Consider the following 24,112-nt stretch of genomic DNA (forward strand, 5'->3'; position numbering starts at 1 on the left):
TCTCAGATTCCACAGAAATAAAGCTAGCAAAGAGATCCACGAAAGACAGATGTAACTCTGTGAGTGGAAGTCTCAGAACACTAAGCGGTTTCTCAGAAAGCTTCTTTCCAGATTTCATCTGAGGATATTTCCTTTTTCACCATAGCCCTCTATGGGCTTCCAAATATCACTTTGCCAATTCCACAAGAACTGTCTTAGCGAAAGGCTTCTTGAGGGGAAAGCTGTAACTCTGTGAGATGATTTCACAGAACACAAAGAAGTTTCTCAGAAAGCTTCTTTCTCTTTGTTATCGGAGGATTTTTCCTTTGGCCCTATAGTCTTCAAAGGGATCCGAAATATCTGTTCTCAGATTCCACAGAAATAAGGCTAGCAAAGAGATCCACGAAATGCAGATATAACTCTGTGAGATGAATTAACAGAAAACTAAGCAGTTTCTCAGAAAGCTTCTTTAAATATTTCATCTGAGGATATTTCCTTTTTCACCGTAGCCCTCTATGGGCTTCCAAATATCACTTTGCCAATTCCACAAGAACTGTCTTAGCGAAAGGCTTCTTGAGGGGAAAGCTGTAACTCTGTGAGATGATTTCACAGAACACAAAGAAGTTTCTCAGGAAGCTTCTTTCTCTTTGTTATCGGAGGATATTTCCTTTGGCCCTATAGTCTTCAAAGGGATCAGAAATATCTGATGTCAGATTCCACAGAAATAAGGCTAGCAAAGAGATCCACGAAATACAGATGTTACTCTGTGAGATGAATTTACAGAACACTAAGCAGTTTCTCAGAAAGCTTCCTTCCAGATTTCTTCTGAGGATATTTCCTTTTTCACCATAGCCCTCTATGGGCTTCCAAATATCACTTTGCCAATTCCACAAGAACTGTCTTAGCCAAAGGCTTCTTGAGGGAAAGCTGTAACTCTGTGAGATGATTTCACAGAACACAAAGAAGTTTCTCAGAAAGCTTCTTTCTCTTTGTTATCGGAGGATATTTCCTTTGGCCCTATAGTCTTCAAAGGGATCCGAAATATCTGTTCTCAGATTCCTCAGAAATAAGGCTAGCAAAGAGATCCACGAAATGCAGATGTAACTCTGTGAGATGAATTAACAGAACACTAAGCAGTTTCTCAGAAAGCTTCTTAAAGATTTCATCTGAGGATATTTCCTTTTTCACCATAGCCCTCTAGCTGCTTCCAAATATCACTTTGCCAATTCCACAAGAACTGTCTTAGGGAAAGGCTTCTTGAGGGAAAAGCTGTAACTCTGTGAGATGATTTCACAGAACACAAAGAAGTTTCTCAGAAAGCTTCTTTCTCTTTGTTATCGTAGGATTTTTGCTTTGGCCCTATAGTCTTCAAAGGGATCCGAAATATCTCTTCTCAGATTCCACAGAAATAAGGCTAGCAAAGATATCCACGAAATACAGATGTAACTCTGTGAGATGAATTAACAGAACACTAAGCAGTTTCTCAGAAAGCTTCTTTCCAGATTTCATCTGAGGATATTTCCTTTTTCACCATAGCCCTCTAGGGGCTTCCAAATATCACTTTGCCAATTCCACAAGAACTGTCATAGCGAAAGGTTTCTTGAGGGGAAAGCTGTAACTCTGTGCGATGATTTCACAAAACACCAAGAAGTTTCTCAGAAAGCTTCTTTCTCTTTGTTATCGGAGGATTTTTCCTTTGGCCCTATAGTCTAAAAAAGGATCCGAAATATCTGTTCTCAGATTCCACAGAAATAAGGCTAGCAAAGAGAGCCACGAAAGACAGATGTAACTCTATGAGTGGAAGTCACAGAAAACTAAGCGGTTTCTCAGAAAGCTTCTTTGCAGATTTCATCGGAGGATATTTCCTTTTTCACCATAGCCCTCTAAGGGCTTCCAAATATCACTTTGCCAATTCCACAAGAACTGTCTTAGCAAAAGGCTTCTTGAGGGGAAAGCTGTATCTCTGTGAGATGATTTCACAGAAAACAAAGAAGTTTCTCAGAAAGCTTCTTTCTCTTTGTTGTCAGAGGATATTTCCTTTGGCGCTATAGTCTTCAAAGGGATCCGAAATATCTGTTCTCAGATTGCACAGAAATAAGGCTAGCAAAGAGATCCACGAAATACAGATGTAACTCTGTGAGTGGAAGTCACAGAACACTAAGCTGTTTCTCAGAAAGCTTCTTTCCAGATTTCATGTGAGGATATTTCCTTTTTCACCAGAGCCCTCTATGGGCTTCCAAATATCACTTTGCCAATTCCACCAGAACTGTCTTAGCGAAAGGCTTCTTGAGGGGAAAGCTGTAACTCTGTGAGATGACTTCACAGAACACAAAGAAGTTTCTCAGAAAGCTTCTTTCTCTTTGTTATCTGAGGATTTTTTCTTTGGCCCCATAGTCTTCAAAGGGATCCGAAATATCTGTTCTCAGATTCCACAGAAATAAGGCTAGCAAAGAGATCCACGAAATACAGATGTAACTCTGTGAGAAGAATTAACAGAACACTAAGCAGTTTCTCAGAAAGCTTCTTTCCAGATTTCATCTGAGGATATTTCCTTTTTCACCATAGCCCTCTATGGGCTTCCAAATATCACTTTGCCAATTCCACAAGAACTGTCTAAGCGAAAGGCTTCTTGAGGGGAAAGCTGTATCTCTGTGAGATGATTTCACGGAACACAAAGAAGTTTCTCAGAAACCTTCTTTCTCTTTGTTGTCAGAGGATATTTCCTATGGCCCTATAGTCTTCAAAGGGATCCGAAATATCTGTTCTCAGATTCCACAGAAATAAGGCTACCAAAGAGATCCACGAAATACAGATGTAACTCTGTGAGTGGAAGTCACAGAACACTAAGCGGTTTCTCAGAAAGCTTCTTTCCAGATTTCATCTGAGGATATTTCCTTTTTCACCATAGCCCTCTATGGGCTTCCAAATATCACTTTGCCAATTCCACAAGAACTGTCTTAGCGAAAGGCTTCTTGAGGGGAAAGCTGTAACTCTGTGAGATGATTTCACAGAACACAAAGAAGTTTCTCAGAAAGCTTCTTTCTCTTTGTTATCGGAGGATTTTTCCTTTGACCCTGTAGTCTTCAAAGGGATCCGAAATATCTGTTCTCAGATTCCACAGAAATAAGGCTAGCAAAGAGATCCACGAAATACAGATGTAACTCTGTGAGATGAATTAACAGAACACTAAGCAGTTTCTCAGAAAGCTTCTGTAAATATTTCATCTGAGGATATTTCCTTTTTCACCGTAGCCCTCTATGGTCTTCCAAATATCACTTTGCCAATTCCAAAAGAACTGTCTTAGCGAAAGGCTTCTTGAGGGGAAAGCTGTAACTCTGTGAGATGATTTCACAGAACACAAAGAAGTTTCTCAGGAAGCTTCTTTCTCTTTGTTATCGGAGGATATTTCCTTTGTCCCTATAGTCTTCAAAGGGATCAGAAATATCTGATCTCAGATTCCACAGAAATAAGGCTAGCAAAGAGATCCAGGAAATACAGATGTAACTCTGTGAGATGAATTAACAGAACACTAAGCAGTTTCTCAGAAAGCTTCTTTCCAGATTTCATCTGAGGATATTTCCTTTTTCACCAAAGCCCTCTAGGGGCTTCCAAATATCACTTTGCCAATTCCACAAGAACTGTCTTAGCGAAAGGCTTCTTGAGGGGAAAGCTGTAACTCTGTGCGATGATTTCACAAAACACCAAGAAGTTTCTCAGAAAGCTTCTTTCCCTTTGTTATCAGAGGATTTTTCCTTTGGCCCTATAGTCTTCAAAAGGATCCGAAATATCTGTTCTCAGATTCCACAGAAATAAGGCTAGCAAAGAGAGCCACGAAAGACAGATGTAACTCTGTGAGTGGAAGTCACAGAAAACTAAGCGGTTTCTCAGAAAGCTTCTTTGCAGATTTCATCTGAGGATATTTCCTTTTTCACGATACCCTCTAAGGGCTTCCAAATATCACTTTGCCAATTCCACAAGAACTGTCTTATCGAAAGGCTTCTTGAGGGGAAAGCTGTAACTCTGTGAGATGATTTCACAGAACACAAAGAAGTTTCTCAGGAAGCTTCTTTCTCTTTGTTATCGGAGGATATTTCCTTTGGCCCTATAGTCTTCAAAGGGATCCGAAATATCTGTTCTCAGATTCCACAGAAATAAGGCTAGCAAAGAGATCCACGAAAGACAGATGTAACTCTGTGAGAAGAATTAACAGAACACTAAGCAGTTTCTCAGAAAGCTTCTTTCCAGATTTCATCTGAGGATATTTCCTTTTTCACCATAGCCCTCTATGGGCTTCCAAATATCACTTTGCCAATTCCACAAGAACTGTCTTAGTGAAAGGCTTCTTGAGGGGAAAGCTGTATCTCTGTGAGATGATTTCACAGAACACAAAGAAGTTTCTCAGAAAGCTTCTTTCTCTTTGTTGTCAGAGGATATTTCCTTTGGCCCTATAGTCTTCAAAGGGATCCGAAATATCTGTTCTCAGATTGCACAGAAATAAGGCTAGCAAAGAGATCCACGAAATACAGATGTAACTCTGTGAGTGGAAGTCACAGAACACTAAGCGGTTTCTCAGAAAGCTTCTTTCCAGATTTCATGTGAGGATATTTCCTTTTTCACCGTAGTCCTCTATGGGCTTCCAAATATCACTTTGCCAATTCCACCAGAACTCTCTTAGCGAAAGGCTTCTTGAGGGGAAAGCTGTAACTCTGTGAGATGATTTCACAGAACACAAAGAAGTTTCTCAGAAAGCTTCATTCTCTTTTTTATCGGAGGATTTTTCCTTTGGCCTTATAGTCTTCAAAGGGATCCGAAATATCTGTTCTCAGATTCCACAGAAATAAGGCTAGCAAAGAGATCCACGAAATACAGATGTAACTCTGTGAGAAGAATTAAGAGAACACTAAGCAGTTTCTCAGAAAGCTTCTTTCCAGATTTCATCTGAGGATATTTCCTTTTTCACCATAGCCCTCTATGGGCTTCCAAATGTCACTTTGCCAATTCCACAAGAACTGTCTTAGCGAAAGGCTTCTTGAGGGGAAAGCTGTATCTCTGTGAGATGATTTCACAGAACACAAAGAAGTTTCTCAGAAAGCTTCTTTCTCTTTGTTGTCAGAGGATATTTCCTTTGGCCCTATAGTCTTCAAAGGAATCCGAAATATCTATTCTCAGACTCCACAGAAATAAGGCTAGCAAAGAGATCCACGAAATACAGATGTAACTCTGTGAGATGAATTAACAGAACACTAAGCAGTTTCTCAGAAAGCTTATTTAAAGATTTCATCTGAGGATATTTCCTTTTTCACCGTAGCCCTCTATGGGCTTCCAAAGATCACTTTGCCAATTCCACAAGAACTGTCTTAGCGAAAGGCTTCTTGAGGGGAAAGCTGAAGCTCTGTGAGATGATGTCACAGAACACAAAGAAGTTTCTCAGACAGCTTCTTTCTCTTTGTTGTCAGAGGATATTTCCTTTGGCCCTAGAGTCTTCAAAGGGATCCGAAATATCTGTTCTCAGATTGCACAGAAATAAGGCTAGCAAAGAAATCCACGAAATACAGATGTAACTCTGTGAGTGGAAGTCACAGAACACTAAGCGGTTTCTCAGAAAGCTTCTTTCCAGATTTCATGTGAGGATATTTCCTTTTTCACCATAGCCCTCTATGGGCTTCCAAATATCACTTTGCCAATTCCACCAGAACTTTCTTAGCGAAAGGCTTCTTGAGGGGAAAGCTGTAACTCTGTGAGATGATTTCACAGAACACAAAGAAGTTTCTCAGAAAGCTTCTTTCTCTTTGTTATCGGAGGATTTTTCCTTTGGCCCTATAGTCTTCAAAGGGATCCGAAATATCTGTTCTCAGATTCCACAGAAATAAGGCTAGCAAAGAGATCCACGAAATACAGATGTAACTCTGTGAGAAGAATTAACAGAACACTAAGCAGTTTCTCAGAAAGCTTCTTTCCAGATTTCATCTGAGGATATTTCCTTTTTCACCATAGCCCTCTATGGGCTTCCAAATATCACTTTGCCAATTCCACAAGAACTGTCTTAGCGAAAGGCTTCTTGAGGGGAAAGCTGTATCTCTGTGAGATGATTTCACAGTACACAAAGAAGTTTCTCAGAAAGCTTCTTTCTCTTTGTTGTCAGAGGATATTTCCCTTGGCCCTATAGTCTTCAAAGGGATCCGAAATATCTGTTCTCAGATTCCACAGAAATAAGGCTAGCAAAGAGATCCACGAAATACAGATGTAACTCTGTGAGTGGAAGTCTCAGAACACTAAGCGGTTTCTCAGAAAGCTTCTTTTCAGATTTCATCTGAGGATATTTCCTTTTTCACCATAGCCCTCTATGGGCTTCCAAATATCACTTTGCCAATTCCACAAGAACTGTCTTAGCGAAAGGCTTCTTGAGGGGAAATCTGTAACTCTGTGAGATGATTTCACAGAACACAAAGAAGTGTCTCAGAAAGCTTCTTTCTCTTTGTTATCGGAGGATTTTTCCTTTGGCCCTATAGTCTTCAAAGGGATCCGAAATATCTGTTCTCAGATTCCACAGAAATAAGGCTAGCAAAGAGATCCACGAAATACAGATGTAACTCTGTGAGATGAATTAACAGAACACTAAGCAGTTTCTCAGAAAGCTTATTTAAAGATTTCATCTGAGGATATTTCCTTTTTCACCGTAGCCCTCTATGGGCTTCCAAAGATCACTTTGCCAATTCCACAAGAACTGTCTTAGCGAAAGCCTTCTTGAGGGGAAAGCTGAAGCTCTGTGAGATGATTTCACAGAACACAAAGAAGTTTCTCAGAGAGCTTCTTTCTCTTTGTTGTCAGAGGATATTTCCTTTGGCCCTATAGTCTTCAAAGGGATCCGAAATATCTGCTCTCAGATTCCACAGAAATAAGGCTAGCAAAGAGAGCCACGAAATACAGATGTAACTCTGTGAGTGTAAGTCACAGAACACTAAGCGGTTTCTCAGAAAGCTTCTTTAAAGATTTCATCTGAGGATATTTCCTTTTTTACCGTAGCCCTCTATGGGCTTCCAAATATCACTTTGCCAATTCCACAAGAACTGTCTTAGCGAAAGGCTTCTTGAGGGGAAAGCTGTAACTCTGTGAGATGATTTCACAGAACACAAAGAAGTTTCTCAGGAAGCTTCTTTCTCTTTGTTATCGGAGGATATTTCCTTTGGCCCTATAGTCTTCAAAGGGATCCGAAATATCTGTTCTCAGATTCCACAGAAATAAGGCTAGCAAAGACATCCACGAAATGCAGATGTAACTCTGTGAGATGAATTAACAGAACACTAAGCAGTTTCTCAGAAAGCTTCTTTAAAGATTTCATCTGAGGATATTTCCTTTTTCACCATAGCCCTCTATGGGCTTCCAAATATCACTTTGCCAATTCCACAAGAACTGTCTTAGGGAAAGGCTTCTTGAGGGGAAAGCTGTAACTCTGTGAGATGATTTCACAGAACACAACAAGTTTCTCAGAAAGCTTCTTTGTCTTTGTTATCGGAGAATTTTTGCTTTGGCCCTATAGTCTTCAAAGGGATCCGAAATATCTCTTCTCAGATTCCACAGAAATAAGGCTAGCAAAGAGATCCACGAAATACAGATGTAACTCTGTGAGATGAATTAACAGAACAGTAAGCAGTTTCTCAGAAAGCTTCTTTCCAGATTTCATCTGAGGATATTTCCTTTTTCACTATAGCCCTCTATGGGCTTCCAAATATCACTTTGCCAATTCCACAAGAACTGTCTTAGCGAAAGGCTTCTTGAAGGGAAAGCTGTAACTCTGTGAGATGATTTCACAAAACACCAAGAAGTTTTTCAGAAAGCTTCTTTCTCTTTGTTATCGGAGGAATTTTCCTTTGGCCCTATAGTCTTCAAAAGGATCCGAAATATCTGTTCTCAGACTCCACAGAAATAAGGCTAGCAAAGAGAGCCACGAAAGACAGATGTAACTCTGTGAGTGTAAGTCACAGAAAACTAAGCGGTTTCTCAGAAAGCTTCTTTGCAGATTTCATCTGAGGATATTTCCTTTTTCACCATAGCCCTCTAAGGGCTTCCAAATATCACTTTGCCAATTCCACAAGAAGTGTCTTAGCGAAAGGCTTCTTGAGGGGAAAGCTGTATCTCTGTCAGATGATTTCACAGAACACAAAGTAGTTTCTCAGAAAGCTTCTTTCTCTTTTTTTATCGGAGGATTTTTCCTTTGACCCTATAGTCTTCAAAGGGATCCGAAATATCTGTTCTCAGATTCCACAGAAATAAGGCTAGCAAAGAGATCCACGAAATACAGATGTAACTCTGTGAGATGAATTAACAGAACACTAAGCAGTTTCTCAGAAAGCTTCTTTCCAGATTTCATCTGAGGATATTTCCTTTTTCACCATAGCCCTCTATGGGCTTCCAAATATCACTTTGCCAATTCCACAAGAACTGTCTTAGCGAAAGGCTTCTTGAGGGGAAAGCTGTATCTCTGTGAGATGATTTCACGGAACACAAAGAAGTTTCTCAGAAAGCTTCTTTCTCTTTGTTGTCAGAGGATATTTCCTTTGGCCCTATATTCTTCAAAGTGATCCGAAATATCTGTTCTCAGATTGCACAGAAATAAGGCTAGCAAAGAAATCCACGAAATACAGATGTAACTCTGTGAGTGGAAGTCACAGAACACTAAGCGGTTTCTCAGAATGCTTCTTTCCAGATTTCATGTGAGGATATTTCCTTTTTCACCATAGCCCTCTATGGGCTTCCAAAGATCACTTGGCCAATTCCACCAGAACTCTCTTAGCGAAAGGCTTCTTGAGGGGAAAGCTGTAACTCTGTGAGATGATTTCACAGAACACAAAGAAGTTTCTCAGAAAGCTTCTTTCTCTTTGTTACCGGAGGATTTTTCCTTTGGCCCTATAGTCTTCAAAGGGATCCGAAATATCTGTTCTCAGATTCCACAGAAATAAGGCTACCAAAGAGATCCACGAAATACAGATGTAACTCTGTGAGAAGAATTAACAGAACACTAAGCAGTTTCTAAGAAAGCTTCTTTCCAGATTTCATCTGAGGATATTTCCTTTTTCACCATAGCCCTCTATGGGCTTCCAAATATCACTTTGCCAATTACACAAGAACTGTCTTAGCGAAAGGCTTCTTGAGGGGAAAGCTGTATCTCTGTGAGATGATTTCACAGAACACAAAGAAGTTTCTCAGAAAGCTTCTTTCTCTTTGTTGTCAGAGGATATTTCCTATGGCCCTATAGTCTTCAAAGGGATCCGAAATATCTGTTCTCAGATTCCACAGAAATAAGGCTAGCAAAGAGATCCACGAAATACAGATGTAACTCTGTGAGTGGAAGTCACAGAACACTAAGCGGTTTCTCAGAAAGCTTCTTTCCAGATTTCATCTGAGGATATTTCCTTTTTCACCATAGCCCTCTATGGGCTTCCAAATATCACTTTGCCAATTCCACAAGAACTGTCTTAGCGAAAGGCTTCTTGAGGGGAAAGCTGTAACTCTGTGAGATGATTTCACAGGACACAAAGAAGTTTCTCAGAAAGCTTCTTTCTCTTTGTCATCGGAGGATTTTTCCTTTGACCCTATAGTCTTCAAAGGGATCAGAAATATCTGTTCTCAGATTCCACAGAAATAAGGCTAGCAAAGACATCCACTAAATACAGATGTAACTCTGTGAGATGAATTAACAGAACACTAAGCAGTTTCTCAGAAAGCTTCTTTAAATATTTCATCTGAGGATATTTCCTTTTTCACCGTAGCCCTCTATGGGCTTCCAAATATCACTTTGCCAATTCCACAAGAACTGTCTTAGCGAAAGGCTTCTTGAGGGGAAAGCTGTAACTCTGTGAGATGATTTCACAGAACACAAAGAAGTTTCTCAGGAAGCTTCTTTCTCTTTGTTATCGGAGGATATTTCCTTTGTCCCTATAGTCTTCAAAGGGATCAGAAATATCTGATCTCAGATTCCACAGAAATAAGGCTAGCAAAGAGATCCAAGAAATACAGATGTAACTCTGTGAGATGAATTAACAGAACACTAAGCAGTTTCTCAGAAAGCTTCTTTCCAGATTTCATCTGAGGATATTTCCTTTTTCACCATAGCCTTCTAGGGGATTCCAAATATCACTTTGCCAATTCCACAAGAACTGTCTTAGCGAAAGGCTTCTTGAGGGGAAAGCTGTAACTCTGTGCGATGATTTCACAAAACACCAAGAAGTTTCTGAGAAAGCTTCTTTCTCTTTGTTATCGGAGGATTTTTCCTTTGGCCCTATAGTCTTCAAAAGGATCCGAAATATCTGTTCTCAGATTCCACGGAAATAAGGCTAGCAAAGAGAGCCACGAAAGACAGATGTAACTCTGTGAGTTGAAGTCACAGAAAACTAAGCGGTTTCTCAGAAAGCTTCTTTGCAGATTTCATCTGAGGATATTTCCTTTTTCACCATAGCCCTCTAAGGGCTTCCAAATATCACTTTGCCAATTCCACAAGAACTGTCTTAGCGAAAGGCTTCTTGAGGGGAAAGCTGTAACTCTGTGAGATGATTTCACAGAACACAAAGAAGTTTCTCAGAGAGCTTCTTTTTCTTTGTTATCGGAGGATATTTCCTTTGGCCCTATAGTCTTCAAAGGGATCCGAAATATCTGTTCTCAGATTCCACAGAAATAAGGCTAGCAAAGAGATCCACGAAACACAGATGTAACTCTGTGAGTGGAAGTCATAGAACACTAAGCGGTTTCTCAGAAAGCTTCTTTCCAGATTTCATCTGAGGATATTTCCTTTTTCACCATAGCCCTCTATGAGCTTCCAAATATCACTTTGCCAATTCCACAAGAACTGTCTTAGCGAAAGTCTTCTTGAAGGGAAAGCTGTAACTCTGTGAGATGATTTCACAGAACACAAAGAAGTTTCTCAGAGAACTTGTTTCTCTTTGTTATCAGAGGATATTTTCTTTTGCCCTATAGTCTTCAAAGGGATCAGAAATATCTGTTTTCAGATTCCACAGAAATAAGGCTAGCAAAGAGATCCGCGAAATACAGATGTAACCCTGTGAGATGAATTAACAGAACTCTAAGCAGTTTCTCAGTAAGCTTCTTTCCAGATTTCATCTGAGGATATTTCCTTTTTCACCATAGCCCTCTAAGGGCTTCCAAATATCACTTTGCCAGTTCCACAAGAACTGTCTTAGCGAAAGGCTTCTTGAGGGGAAAGCTGTAACTCTGTGAGATGATTTCAAAAAACACAAAGAAGTTTCTCATAAAGCTTCTTTCTCTTTGTTATCGTAGGATTTTTCCTTTGGCCCTATAGTCTTCAAAAGGATCCGAAATATCTGTTCTCAGATTCCACAGAAATAAGGCTAGCAAAGAGAGCCACGAAACACAGATGTAACTCTGTGAGTGGAAGTCACAGAACACTAAGCGGTTTCTCAGAAAGCTTCTTTAAAGATTTCATCTGAGGATATTTCCTTTTTTACCGTAGCCCTCTATTGGCTTCCAAATATCACTTTGCCAATTCCAAAAGAACTGTCTTAGCGAAAGGCTTCTTGAGGGGAAAGCTGTAACTCTGTGAGATGATTTCACAGAACACAAAGAAGTTTCTCAGAAAGCTTCTTTCTCTTTGTTATCGGAGGATATTTCCTTTGGCCCTATAGTCTTCAAAGGGATCCGAAATATCGTTCTCAGATTCCACAGAAATAAGGCTAGCAAAGAGATCCACGAAATACAGATGTAACTCTGTGAGATGAATTAACAGAACACTAAGCAGTTTCTCAGAAAGCTTCTTTCCAGATTTCATCTGAGGATATTTCCTTTTGCACCATAGCCCTCTATGGGCTTCCAAATATCACTTTGCCAATTCCACAAGAACTGTCTTAGCGAAAGGCTTCTTGAGGGGAAAGCTGTATCTCTGTGAGATGTTTTCACAGAACACAAAGAAGTTTCTCAGAAAGCTTCTTTCTCTTTGTTGTCAGAGGATATTTCCTTTGGCCCTGTAGTCTTCAAAGGGATCCGAAATATCTGTTCTCAGATTCCACAGAAATAAGGCTAGCAAAGAGATCCACGAAATACAGATGTAACTCTGTGAGTGGAGGTCTCAGAACACTAAACGGTTTCTCAGAAAGCTTCTTTCCAGATTTCATCTGAGGATATTTCCTTTTTCACCATAGCCCTCTATGGGCTTCCAAATATCACTTTGCGAATTCCACAAGAACTGTCTTAGCGAAAGGCTTCTTGAGGGGAAATCTGTAACTCTGTGAGATGATTTCACAGAACACAAAGAAGTTTCTCAGAAAGCTTCTTTCTCTTTGTTATCGGAGGATTTTTCCTTTGGCCCTATAGTCTTCAAAGGGATCCGAAATATCTGTTCTCAGATTCCACAGAAATAAGGCTAGCAAAGAGATCCACGAAATACAGATGTAACTCGGTGAGATGAATTAACAGAACACTAAGCAGTTTCTCAGAAAGCTTATTTAAAGATTTCATCTGAGGATATTTCCTTTTTCACCGTAGCCCTCTATGGGCTTCCAAAGATCACTTTGCCAATTCCACAAGAACTGTCTTAGCGAAAGGCTTCTTGAGGGGAAAGCTGAAGCTCTGTGAGATGATTTCACAGAACACAAAGAAGTTTCTCAGAGAGCTTCTTTCTCTTTGTTGTCAGAGGATATTTCCTTTGGCCCTATAGTCTTCAAAGGGATCCGAAATATCTGTTCTCAGATTCCACAGAAATAAGGCTAGCAAAGAGATCCACGAAATACAGATGTAACTCTGTGAGTGGAAGTCACAGAACACTAAGCGGTTTCTCAGAAAGCTTCTTTCCAGATTTCATCTGAGGATATTTCCTTTTTCACCATAGCCCTCTATGGGCTTCCAAATATCACTTTGCCAATTCCACAAGAACTGTCTTAGCGAAAGGCTTCTTGAGGGGAAAGCTGTAACTCTGTGAGATGATTTCACAGAACACAAAGAAGTTCCTCAGAAAGCTTCTTTCTCTTTGTTATCGGAGGATTTTTCCTTTGACCCAATAGTCTTCAAAGGGATCCGAAATATCTGTTCTCAGATTCCACAGAAATAAGGCTAGCAAAGAGATCCACGAAATACAGATGTAACTCTGTGAGATGAATTAACAGAACACTAAGCAGTTTCTCAGAAAGCTTCTTTAAATATTTCATCTGAGGATATTTCCTTTTTCACCGTTGCCCTCTATGGGTTCCAAATATCACTTTGCCAATTCCACAAGTACTGACTTAGCGAAAGGCTTCTTGAGGGGAAAGCTGTAACTCTGTGAGATGATTTCACAGAACACAAAGAAGTTTCTCAGGAAGCTTCTTTCTCTTTGTATCGGAGGATATTTCCTATGTCCCTATAGTCTTCAAAGGGATCAGAAATATCTGATCTCAGATTCCACAGAAATAAGGCTAGCAAAGAGATCCACGAAATACAGATGTAACTCTGTGAGATGAATTAACAGAACACTAAGCAGTTTCTCAGAAAGCTTCTTTCCAGATTTCATCTGAGGATATTTCCTTTTTCACCATAGCCCTCTAGGGGCTTCCAAATATCACTTTGCCAATTCCACAAGAACTGTCTTAGCGAAAGGCTTCTTGAGGGGAAAGCTGTAACTCTGTGAGATGATTTCACAGAACACAAAGAAGTTTCTCAGAAAGCTTCTTTCTCTTTGTTATCGGAGGATTTTTCCTTTGGCCCTATAGTCTTCAAAGGGATCCGAAATATCTGTTCTCAGATTCCACAGAAATAAGGCTAGCAAAGAGATCCACGAAATACAGATGTAACTCGGTGAGATGAATTAACAGAACACTAAGCAGTTTCTCAGAAAGCTTATTTAAAGATTTCATCTGAGGATATTTCCTTTTTCACCGTAGCCCTCTATGTGCTTCCAAAGATCACTTTGCCAATTCCACAAGAACTGTCTTAGCGAAAGGCTTCTTGAGGGGAAAGCTGAAGCTCTGTGAGATGATTTCACAGAACACAAAGAAGTTTCTCAGAGAGCTTCTTTCTCTTTGTTGTCAGAGGATATTTCCTTTGGCCCTATAGTCTTCAAAGGGATCCGAAATATCTGTTCTCAGATTCCACAGAAATAAGGCTAGCAAAGAGATCCACGAAATACAGATGTAACTCTGTGAGTGGAAGTCACAGAACACTAAGCGGTTTCTCAGAAAGCTTCTTTCCAGATTTCATCTGAGGATATTTCCTTTTTCACCATAGCCCTCTATGGGCTTCCAAATATCACTTTGCCAATTCCACAAGAACTGTCTTAGCGAAAGGCTTCTTGAGGGGAAAGCTGTAACTCTGTGAGATGATTTCACAGAACACAAAGAAGTTCCTCAGAAAGCTTCTTTCTCTTTGTTATCGGAGGATTTTTCCTTTGACCCAATAGTCTTCAAAGGGATCCGAAATATCTGTTCTCAGATTCCACAGAAATAAGGCTAGCAAAGAGATCCACGAAATACAGATGTAACTCTGTGAGATGAATTAACAGAACACTAAGCAGTTTCTCAGAAAGCTTCTTTAAATATTTCATCTGAGGATATTTCCTTTTTCACCGTTGCCCTCTATGGGTTCCAAATATCACTTTGCCAATTCCACAAGTACTGACTTAGCGAAAGGCTTCTTGAGGGGAAAGCTGTAACTCTGTGAGATGATTTCACAGAACACAAAGAAGTTTCTCAGGAAGCTTCTTTCTCTTTGTATCGGAGGATATTTCCTTTGTCCCTATAGTCTTCAAAGGGATCAGAAATATCTGTTCTCAGATTCCACAGAAATAAGGCTAGCAAAGAGATCCACGAAATACAGATGTAACTCTGTGAGATGAATTAACAGAACACTAAGCAGTTTCTCAGAAAGCTTCTTTCCAGATTTCATCTGAGGATATTTCCTTTTTCACCATAGCCCTCTAGGGGCTTCCAAATATCACTTTGCCAATTCCACAAGAACTGTCTTAGCGAAAGGCTTCTTGAGGGGAAAGCTGTAACTCTGTCAGATGATTTCACAGAACACAAAGTAGTTTCTCAGAAAGCTTCTTTCTCTTTGTTATCGGAGGATATTTCCTTTGGCCCTATAGTCTTCAAAGGGATCCGAAATATCTGTTCTCAGATTCCACAGAAATAAGGCTAGCAAAGAGATCCACGAAAGACAGATGTAACTCTGTGAGATGAATTAACAGAACACTAAGCAGTTTCTCAGAAAGCTTCTTTCCAGATTTCGTCTGAGGATATTTCCTTTTTCACCATAGCCGTCTACGGGCTTCCAAATATCACTTTGCCAATTCCACAAGAACTGTCTTAGCGAAAGGCTTCTTGAGGGGAAAGCTGTAACTCTGTGAGATGATTTCACAGAACACAAAGAAGTTTCTCAGAAAGCTTCTTTATATTTGTTATCGGAGGATTTTTCCTTTGGCCCTATAGTCTTCAAAGGGATCCGAAATATCTGTTCTCAGATTCCACAGAAATAAGGCTAGCAAAGAGATCCAGGAAATACAGTTGTAACTCTGTGAGTGGAAGTGACAGAACACTAAGCGGTTTCTCAGAAAGCTTCTTTCCAGATTTCATCTGAGGATATTTCCTTTTTCACCATAGCCCTCTATGGGCTTCCAAATATCTTTTTGCCAATTCCACAAGAACTGTTTTAGGGAAAGGCTTCTTGAGGGGAAAGCTGTAACTCTGTGAGATGATTACACAGAACACAAAGAAGTTTCTCAGAAAGCTTCTTTCTCTTTGTTATCGGAGGATTTTTCCTTTGACCCTATAGTCTTCAAAGGGATCCGAAATATCTGTTCTCAGATTCCACAGAAATAAGGCCAGCAAAGAGATCCACGAAATACAGATGTAACTCTGTGAGATGAATTAACAGAACACTAAGCAGTTTCTCAGAAAGCTTATTTAAAGATTTCATCTGAGGATATTTCCTTTTTCACCGTAGCCCTCAATGGGCTTCCAAATATCACTTTGCCAATTCCACAAGAACTGTCTTAGCCAAAGGCTTCTTGAGGGGAAAGCTGTAACTCTGTGAGATGATTTCACAGAACACAAATAAGTTTCTCAGAGAGCTTCTTTTTCTTTGTTATCGTAGGATATTTCCTTTGGCCCTATAGACTTCAAAGGGATCCGAAATATCTGTTCTCAGATTCCACAGAAATAAGGCTAGCAAAGAGATCGACGAAAGACAGATGTAACTCTGTGAGTGGAAGTCACAGAACACTAAGCGGTTTCTCAGAAAGCTTCTTTCCAGATTTCATCTGAGGATATTTCCTTTTTCACCATAGCCCTCTATGGGCTTCCAAATATCACTTTGCCAATTCCACAAGAACTGTCTTAGCGAAAGGCTTCTTGCAGGGAAAGCTGTAACTCTGTGAGATGATTTCACAGAACACAAAGAAGTTTCTCAGAGAACTTGTTTCTCTTTGTTATCGGAGGATATTTTCTTTTGCCCTATAGTCTTCAAAGGGATCAGAAATATCTGTTCTCAGATTCCACAGAAATAAGGCTAGCAAAGAGATCCGCGAAATACAGATGTAACTCTGTGAGATGAATTAACAGAACACTAAGCAGTTTCTCAGAAAGCTTCTTTCCAGATTTCATCTGAGGATATTTCCTTTTTCACCATAGCCCTCTAAGGGCTTCCAAATATCACTTTGCCAATTCCACAAGACTGTCTTAGCGAAAGGCTTCTTGAGGGGAAAGCTGTAACTCTGTGAGATGATTTCACAGAACACAAAGAAGTTTCTCAGGAAGCTTCTTTCTCTTTGTTATCGGAGGATATTTCCTTTGGCCCTATAGTCTTCAAAGGGATCTGAAATATCTGTTCTCAGATTCCACAGAAATAAGGCTAGCAAAGAGATCCACGAAAGACAGATGTAACTCTGTGAGATGAATTAACAGAACACTAAGCAGTTTCTCAGAAAGCTTCTTTCCAGATTTCATCTGAGGATATTTCCTTTTTCACCATAGCCCTCTATGGGCTTCCAAATATCACTTTGCCAATTCCACAAGAACTGTCTTAGCGAAAGGCTTCTTGAGGGGAAAGCTGTATCTCTGTGAGATGATTTCACAGAACACAAAGAAGTTTCTCAGAAAGCTTCTTTCTCTTTGTTTTCAGAGGATATTTCCTTTGGCCCTATAGTCTTCAAAGGGATCCGAAATATCTGTTCTCAGATTCCACAGGATAAGGCTAGCAAAGAGATTCACGAAATACCGATGTAACTCTGTGAGTGGAAGTCACAGAACACTAAGCGGTTTCTCAGAAAGCTTCTTTCCAGACTTCATGTGAGGATGTTTCCTTTTTCACCATAGCCCTCTATGGGCTTCCAAATATCACTTTGCCAATTCCACAAGAACTGTCTTAGCGAAAGGCTTCTTGAGGGGAAAGCTGTAACTCTGTGAGATGATTTCACAGAACACAAAGAAGTTTCTCAGAAAGCTTCTTTCTCTTTGTTATCGGAGGATATTTCCTTTGGCCCTATAGTCTTCAAATGGATCCGAAATATCGTTCTCAGATTCCACAGAAATAAGGCTAGCAAAGAGATCCACGAAATACAGATGTAACTCTGTGAGATGAATTAACAGAACACTAAGCAGTTTCTCAGAAAGCTTCTTTCCAGATTTCATCTGAGGATATTTCCTTTTGCACCATAGCCCTCTATGGGCTTCCAAAGATCACTTTGCCAATTCCACAAGAACTGTCTTAGCGAAAGGCTTCTTGAGGGGAAAGCTGAAGCTCTGTGAGATGATTTCACAGAACACAAAGAAGTTTCTCAGAGAGCTTCTTTCTCTTTGTTGTCAGAGGATATTTCCTTTGGCCCTATAGTCTTCAAAGGGATCCGAAATATCTGTTCTCAGATTCCACAGAAATAAGGCTAACAAAGAGATCCACGAAATACAGATGTAACTCTGTGAGTGGAAGTCACAGAACACTAAGCGGTTTCTCAGAAAGCTTCTTTCCAGATTTCATCTGAGGATATTTCCTTTTTCACCATAGCCCTCTATGGGCTTCCAAATATCACTTTGCCAATTCCACAAGAACTGTCTTAGCGAAAGGCTTCTTGAGGGGAAAGCTGTAACTCTGTGAGATGATTTCACAGAACACAAAGAAGTTCCTCAGAAAGCTTCTTTCTCTTTGTTATCGGAGGATTTTTCCTTTGACCCAATAGTCTTCAAAGGGATCCGAAATATCTGTTCTCAGATTCCACAGAAATAAGGCTAGCAAAGAGATCCACGAAATACAGATGTAACTCTGTGAGATGAATTAACAGAACACTAAGCAGTTTCTCAGAAAACTTCTTTAAATATTTCATCTGAGGATATTTCCTTTTTCACCGTTGCCCTCTATGGGTTCCAAATATCACTTTGCCAATTCCACAAGTACTGACTTAGCGAAAGGCTTCTTGAGGGGAAAGCTGTAACTCTGTGAGATGATTTCACAGAACACAAAGAAGTTTCTCAGGAAGCTTCTTTCTCTTTGTATCGGAGGATATTTCCTTTGTCCCTATAGTCTTCAAAGGGATCAGAAATATCTGATCTCAGATTCCACAGAAATAAGGCTAGCAAAGAGATCCACGAAATACAGATGTAACTCTGTGAGATGAATTAACAGAACACTAAGCAGTTTCTCAGAAAGCTTCTTTCCAGATTTCATCTGAGGATATTTCCTTTTTCACCATAGCCCTCTAGGGGCTTCCAAATATCACTTTGCCAATTCCACAAGAACTGTCTTAGCGAAAGGCTTCTTGAGGGGAAAGCTGTAACTCTGTCAGATGATTTCACAGAACACAAAGTAGTTTCTCAGAAAGCTTCTTTCTCTTTGTTATCGGAGGATATTTCCTTTGGCCCTATAGTCTTCAAAGGGATCCGAAATACCTGTTCTCAGATTCCACAGAAATAAGGCTAGCAAAGAGATCCACGAAAGACAGATGTAACTCTGTGAGATGAATTAACAGAACACTAAGCAGTTTCTCAGAAAGCTTCTTTCCAGATTTCGTCTGAGGATATTTCCTTTTTAACCATAGCCGTCTACGGGCTTCCAAATATCACTTTGCCAATTCCACAAGAACTGTCTTAGCGAAAGGCTTCTTGAGGGGAAAGCTGTAACTCTGTGAGATGATTTCACAGAACACAAAGAAGTTTCTCAGAAAGCTTCTTTCTATTTGTTATCGGAGGATTTTTCCTTTGGCCCTATAGTCTTCAAAGGGATCCGAAATATCTGTTCTCAGATTCCACAGAAATAAGGCTAGCAAAGAGATCCACGAAATACAGTTGTAACTCTGTGAGTGGAAGTGACAGAACACTAAGCGGTTTCTCAGAAAGCTTCTTTCCAGATTTCATCTGAGGATATTTCCTTTTTCACCATAGCCCTCTATGGGCTTCCAAATATCATTTTGCCAATTCCACAAGAACTGTTTTAGGGAAAGGCTTCTTGAGGGGAAAGCTGTAACTCTGTGAGATGATTTCACAGAACACAAAGAAGTTTCTCAGAAAGCTTCTTTCTCTTTGTTATCGGAGGATTTTTCCTTTGACCCTATAGTCTTCAAAGGGATCCGAAATATCTGTTCTCAGATTCCACAGAAATAAGGCCAGCAAAGAGATCCACGAAATACAGATGTAACTCTGTGAGATGAATTAACAGAACACTAAGCAGTTTCTCAGAAAGCTTATTTAAAGATTTCATCTGAGGATATTTCCTTTTTCACCGTAGCCCTCAATGGGCTTCCAAATATCACTTTGCCAATTCCACAAGAACTGTCTTAGCCAAAGGCTTCTTGAGGGGAAAGCTGTAACTCTGTGAGATGATTTCACAGAACACAAATAAGTTTCTCAGAGAGCTTCTTTTTCTTTGTTATCGTAGGATATTTCCTTTGGCCCTATAGTCTTCAAAGGGATCCGAAATATCTGTTCTCAGATTCCACAGAAATAAGGCTAGCAAAGAGATCGACGAAAGACAGATGTAACTCTGTGAGTGGAAGTCACAGAACACTAAGCGGTTTCTCAGAAAGCTTCTTTCCAGATTTCATCGGAGGATATTTCCTTTTTCACCATAGCCCTCTATGGGCTTCCAAATATCACTTTGCCAATTCCACAAGAACTGTCTTAGCGAAAGGCTTCTTGCAGGGAAAGCTGTAACTCTGTGAGATGATTTCACAGAACACAAAGAAGTTTCTCAGAGAACTTGTTTCTCTTTGTTATCGGAGGATATTTTCTTTTGCCCTATAGTCTTCAAAGGGATCAGAAATATCTGTTCTCAGATTCCACAGAAATAAGGCTAGCAAAGAGATCCGCGAAATACAGATGTAACTCTGTGAGATGAATTAACAGAACACTAAGCAGTGTCTCAGAAAGCTTCTTTCCAGATTTCATCTGAGGATATTTCCTTTTTCACCATAGCCCTCTAAGGGCTTCCAAATATCACTTTGCCAATTCCACAAGAACTGTCTTAGCGAAAGGCTTCTTGAGGGGAAAGCTGTAACTCTGTGAGATGATTTCACAAAACACAAACAAGTTTCTCAGAAAGCTTCTTTCTCTTTGTTATCGTAGGATTTTTCCTTTGGCCCTATAGTCTTCAAAAGGATCCGAAATATCTGTTCTCAGATTCCACAGAAATAAGGCTAGCAAAAGAGCCACGAAACACAGATGTAATTCTGTGAGTGGAAGTCACAGAACACTAAGCGGTTTCTCAGAAAGCTTCTTTAAAGATTTCATCTGAGAATATTTCCTTTTTTACCGTAGCCCTCTATGGGCTTCCAAATATCACTTTGCCAATTCCACAAGAACTGTCTTAGCGAAAGGCTTCTTGAGGGGAAAGCTGTAACTCTGTGAGATGATTTCACAGAACACAAAGAAGATTCTCAGGAAGCTTCTTTCTCTTTGTTATCGGAGGATATTTCCTTTGGCCCTATAGTCTTCAAAGGGATCCGAAATATCTGTTCTCAGATTCCACAGAAATAAGGCTAGCAAAGAGATCCAGGAAATACAGATGTAACTCTGTGAGATGAATTAACAGAACACTAAGCAGTTTCTCAGAAAGCTTCTTTCCAGATTTCATCTGAGGATATTTCCTTTTTCACCATAGCCCTCTATGGGCTTCCAAATATCACTTTGCCAATTCCACAAGAACTGTCTCAGCGAAAGTCTTCTTGAGGGGAAAGCTGTATCTCTGTGAAATGATTTCACAGAACACAAAGAAGTTTCTCAGAAAGCTTCTTTCTCTTTGTTGTCAGAGGATATTTCCTTTGGCCCTATAGTCTTCAAAGGGATCCGAAATATCTGTTCTCAGATTCCACAGAAATAAGGATAGCAAAGAGATCCACGAAATACAGATGTAACTCTGTGAGTGGAAGTAACAGAACACTAAGCGGTTTCTCAGAAAGCTTCTTTCCAGATTTCATCTGAGGATATTTCCTTTTTCACCATAGCCCTCTATGGGCTTCCAAATATCACTTTGCCAATTCCACAAGAACTGTCTTAGCGAAAGGCTTCTTGAGGGGAAAGCTGTAACTCTGTGAGATGATTTCACAGAACACAAAGAAGTTCCTCAGAAAGCTTCTTTCTCTTTGTTATCGGAGGATTTTTCCTTTGACCCAATAGTCTTCAAAGGGATCCGAAATATCTGTTCTCAGATTCCACAGAAATAAGGCTAGCAAAGAGATCCACGAAATACAGATGTAACTCTGTGAGATGAATTAACAGAACACTAAGCAGTTTCTCAGAAAGCTTCTTTAAATATTTCATCTGAGGATATTTCCTTTTTCACCGTTGCCCTCTATGGGTTCCAAATATCACTTTGCCAATTCCACAAGTACTGTCTTAGCGAAAGGCTTCTTGAGGGGAAAGCTGTAACTCTGTGAGATGATTTCACAGAACACAAAGAAGTTTCTCAGGAAGCTTCTTTCTCTTTGTATCGGAGGATATTTCCTTTGTCCCTATAGTCTTCAAAGGGATCAGAAATATCTGATCTCAGATTCCACAGAAATAAGGCTAGCAAAGAGATCCACGAAATACAGATGTAACTCTGTGAGATGAATTAACAGAACACTAAGCAGTTTCTCAGAAAGCTTCTTTCCAGATTTCATCTGAGGATATTTCCTTTTTCACCATAGCCCTCTAGGGGCTTCCAAATATCACTTTGCCAATTCCACAAGAACTGTCTTAGCGAAAGGCTTCTTGAGGGGAAAGCTGTAACTCTGTCAGATGATTTCACAGAACACAAAGTAGTTTCTCAGAAAGCTTCTTTCTCTTTGTTATCGGAGGATATTTCCTTTGGCCCTATAGTCTTCAAAGGGATCCGAAATATCTGTTCTCAGATTCCACAGAAATAAGGCTAGCAAAGAGATCCACAAAAGACAGATGTAACTCTGTGAGATGAATTAACAGAACACTAAGCAGTTTCTCAGAAAGCTTCTTTCCAGATTTCGTCTGAGGATATTTCCTTTTTCACCATATCCGTCTACGGGCTTCCAAATATCACTTTGCCAATTCCACAAGAACTGTCTTAGCGAAAGGCTTCTTGAGGGGAAAGCTGTAACTCTGTGAGATGATTTCACAAAACACAAACAAGTTTCTCAGAAAGCTTCTTTCTCTTTGTTATCGTAGGATTTTTCCTTTGGCCCTATAGTCTTCAAAAGGATCCGAAATATCTGTTCTCAGATTCCACAGAAATAAGGCTAGCAAAAGAGCCACGAAACACAGATGTAATTCTGTGAGTGGAAGTCACAGAACACTAAGCGGTTTCTCAGAAAGCTTCTTTAAAGATTTCATCTGAGAATATTTCCTTTTTTACCGTAGCCCTCTATGGGCTTCCAAATATCACTTTGCCAATTCCACAAGAACTGTCTTAGCGAAAGGCTTCTTGAGGGGAAAGCTGTAACTCTGTGAGATGATTTCACAGAACACAAAGAAGATTCTCAGGAAGCTTCTTTCTCTTTGTTATCGGAGGATATTTCCTTTGGCCCTATAGTCTTCAAAGGGATCCGAAATATCTGTTCTCAGATTCCACAGAAATAAGGCTAGCAAAGAGATCCAGGAAATACAGATGTAACTCTGTGAGATGAATTAACAGAACACTAAGCAGTTTCTCAGAAAGCTTCTTTCCAGATTTCATCTGAGCATATTTCCTTTTTCACCATAGTCCTCTATGGGCTTCCAAATATCACTTTGCCAATTCCACAAGATCTGTCTCAGCGAAAGGCTTCTTGAGGGGAAAGCTGTATCTCTGTGAGATGATTTCACAGAACACAAAGAAGTTTCTCAGAAAGCTTCTTTCTCTTTGTTGTCAGAGGATATTTCCTTTGGCCCTATAGTCTTCAAAGGGATCCGAAATATCTGTTCTCAGACTGCACAGAAATAAGGCTAGCAAAGAGATCCACGAAATACGGATGTAACTCTGTGAGTGGAAGTCACAGAACACTAAGTGGTTTCTCAGAAAGCTTCTTTCCAGATTTCATCTGAGGATATTTCCTTTTTCACCATAGCCCTCTATGGGCTTCCAAATATCACTTTGCCAATTCCACCAGAACTGTCTTAGCGAAAGGCTTCTTGAGGGGAAAGCTGTAACTCTGTGAGATGATTCACAGAACACAAAGAAGTTTCTCAGAAAGCTTCTTTCTCTTTGTTATCGGAGGATATTTCCTTTGGCCCTATAGTCTTCAAAGGGATCCGAAATATCTGTTCTCAGATTCCACAGAAATAAGGCTAGCAAAGAGATCCACGAAATACAGATGTAACTCTGTGAGATGAATTAACGGAACACTAAGCAGTTTCTCAGAAAGCTTCTTTCCAGATTTCATCTGAGGATATTTCCTTTTTCACCATACCCCTCTATGGGCTTCCAAATATCACTTTGCCAATTCCACAAGAACTGTCTTACGAAAGGCTTCTTGAGGGGAAAGCTGTATCTCTGTGAGATGATTTCACAAAACACAAAGAAGTTTCTCAGAAAGCTTCTTTCTCTTTGTTGTCAGAGGATATTTCCTTTGGCCCTATAGTCTTCAAAGGGATCCGAAATATCTGTTCTCAGATTCCACAGAAATAAGGCTAGCAAAGAGATCCACGAAATACAGATGTAACTCTGTGAGTGGAAGTCTCAGAACACTAAGCGGTTTCTCAGAAAGCTTCTTTCCAGATTTCATCTG

The sequence above is a fragment of the Macaca fascicularis genome, chromosome 5 (genome assembly GCF_037993035.2).
Source record: "Macaca fascicularis isolate 582-1 chromosome 5, T2T-MFA8v1.1".
In the NCBI taxonomy this organism is placed as follows: Eukaryota; Metazoa; Chordata; class Mammalia; order Primates; family Cercopithecidae; genus Macaca; species Macaca fascicularis.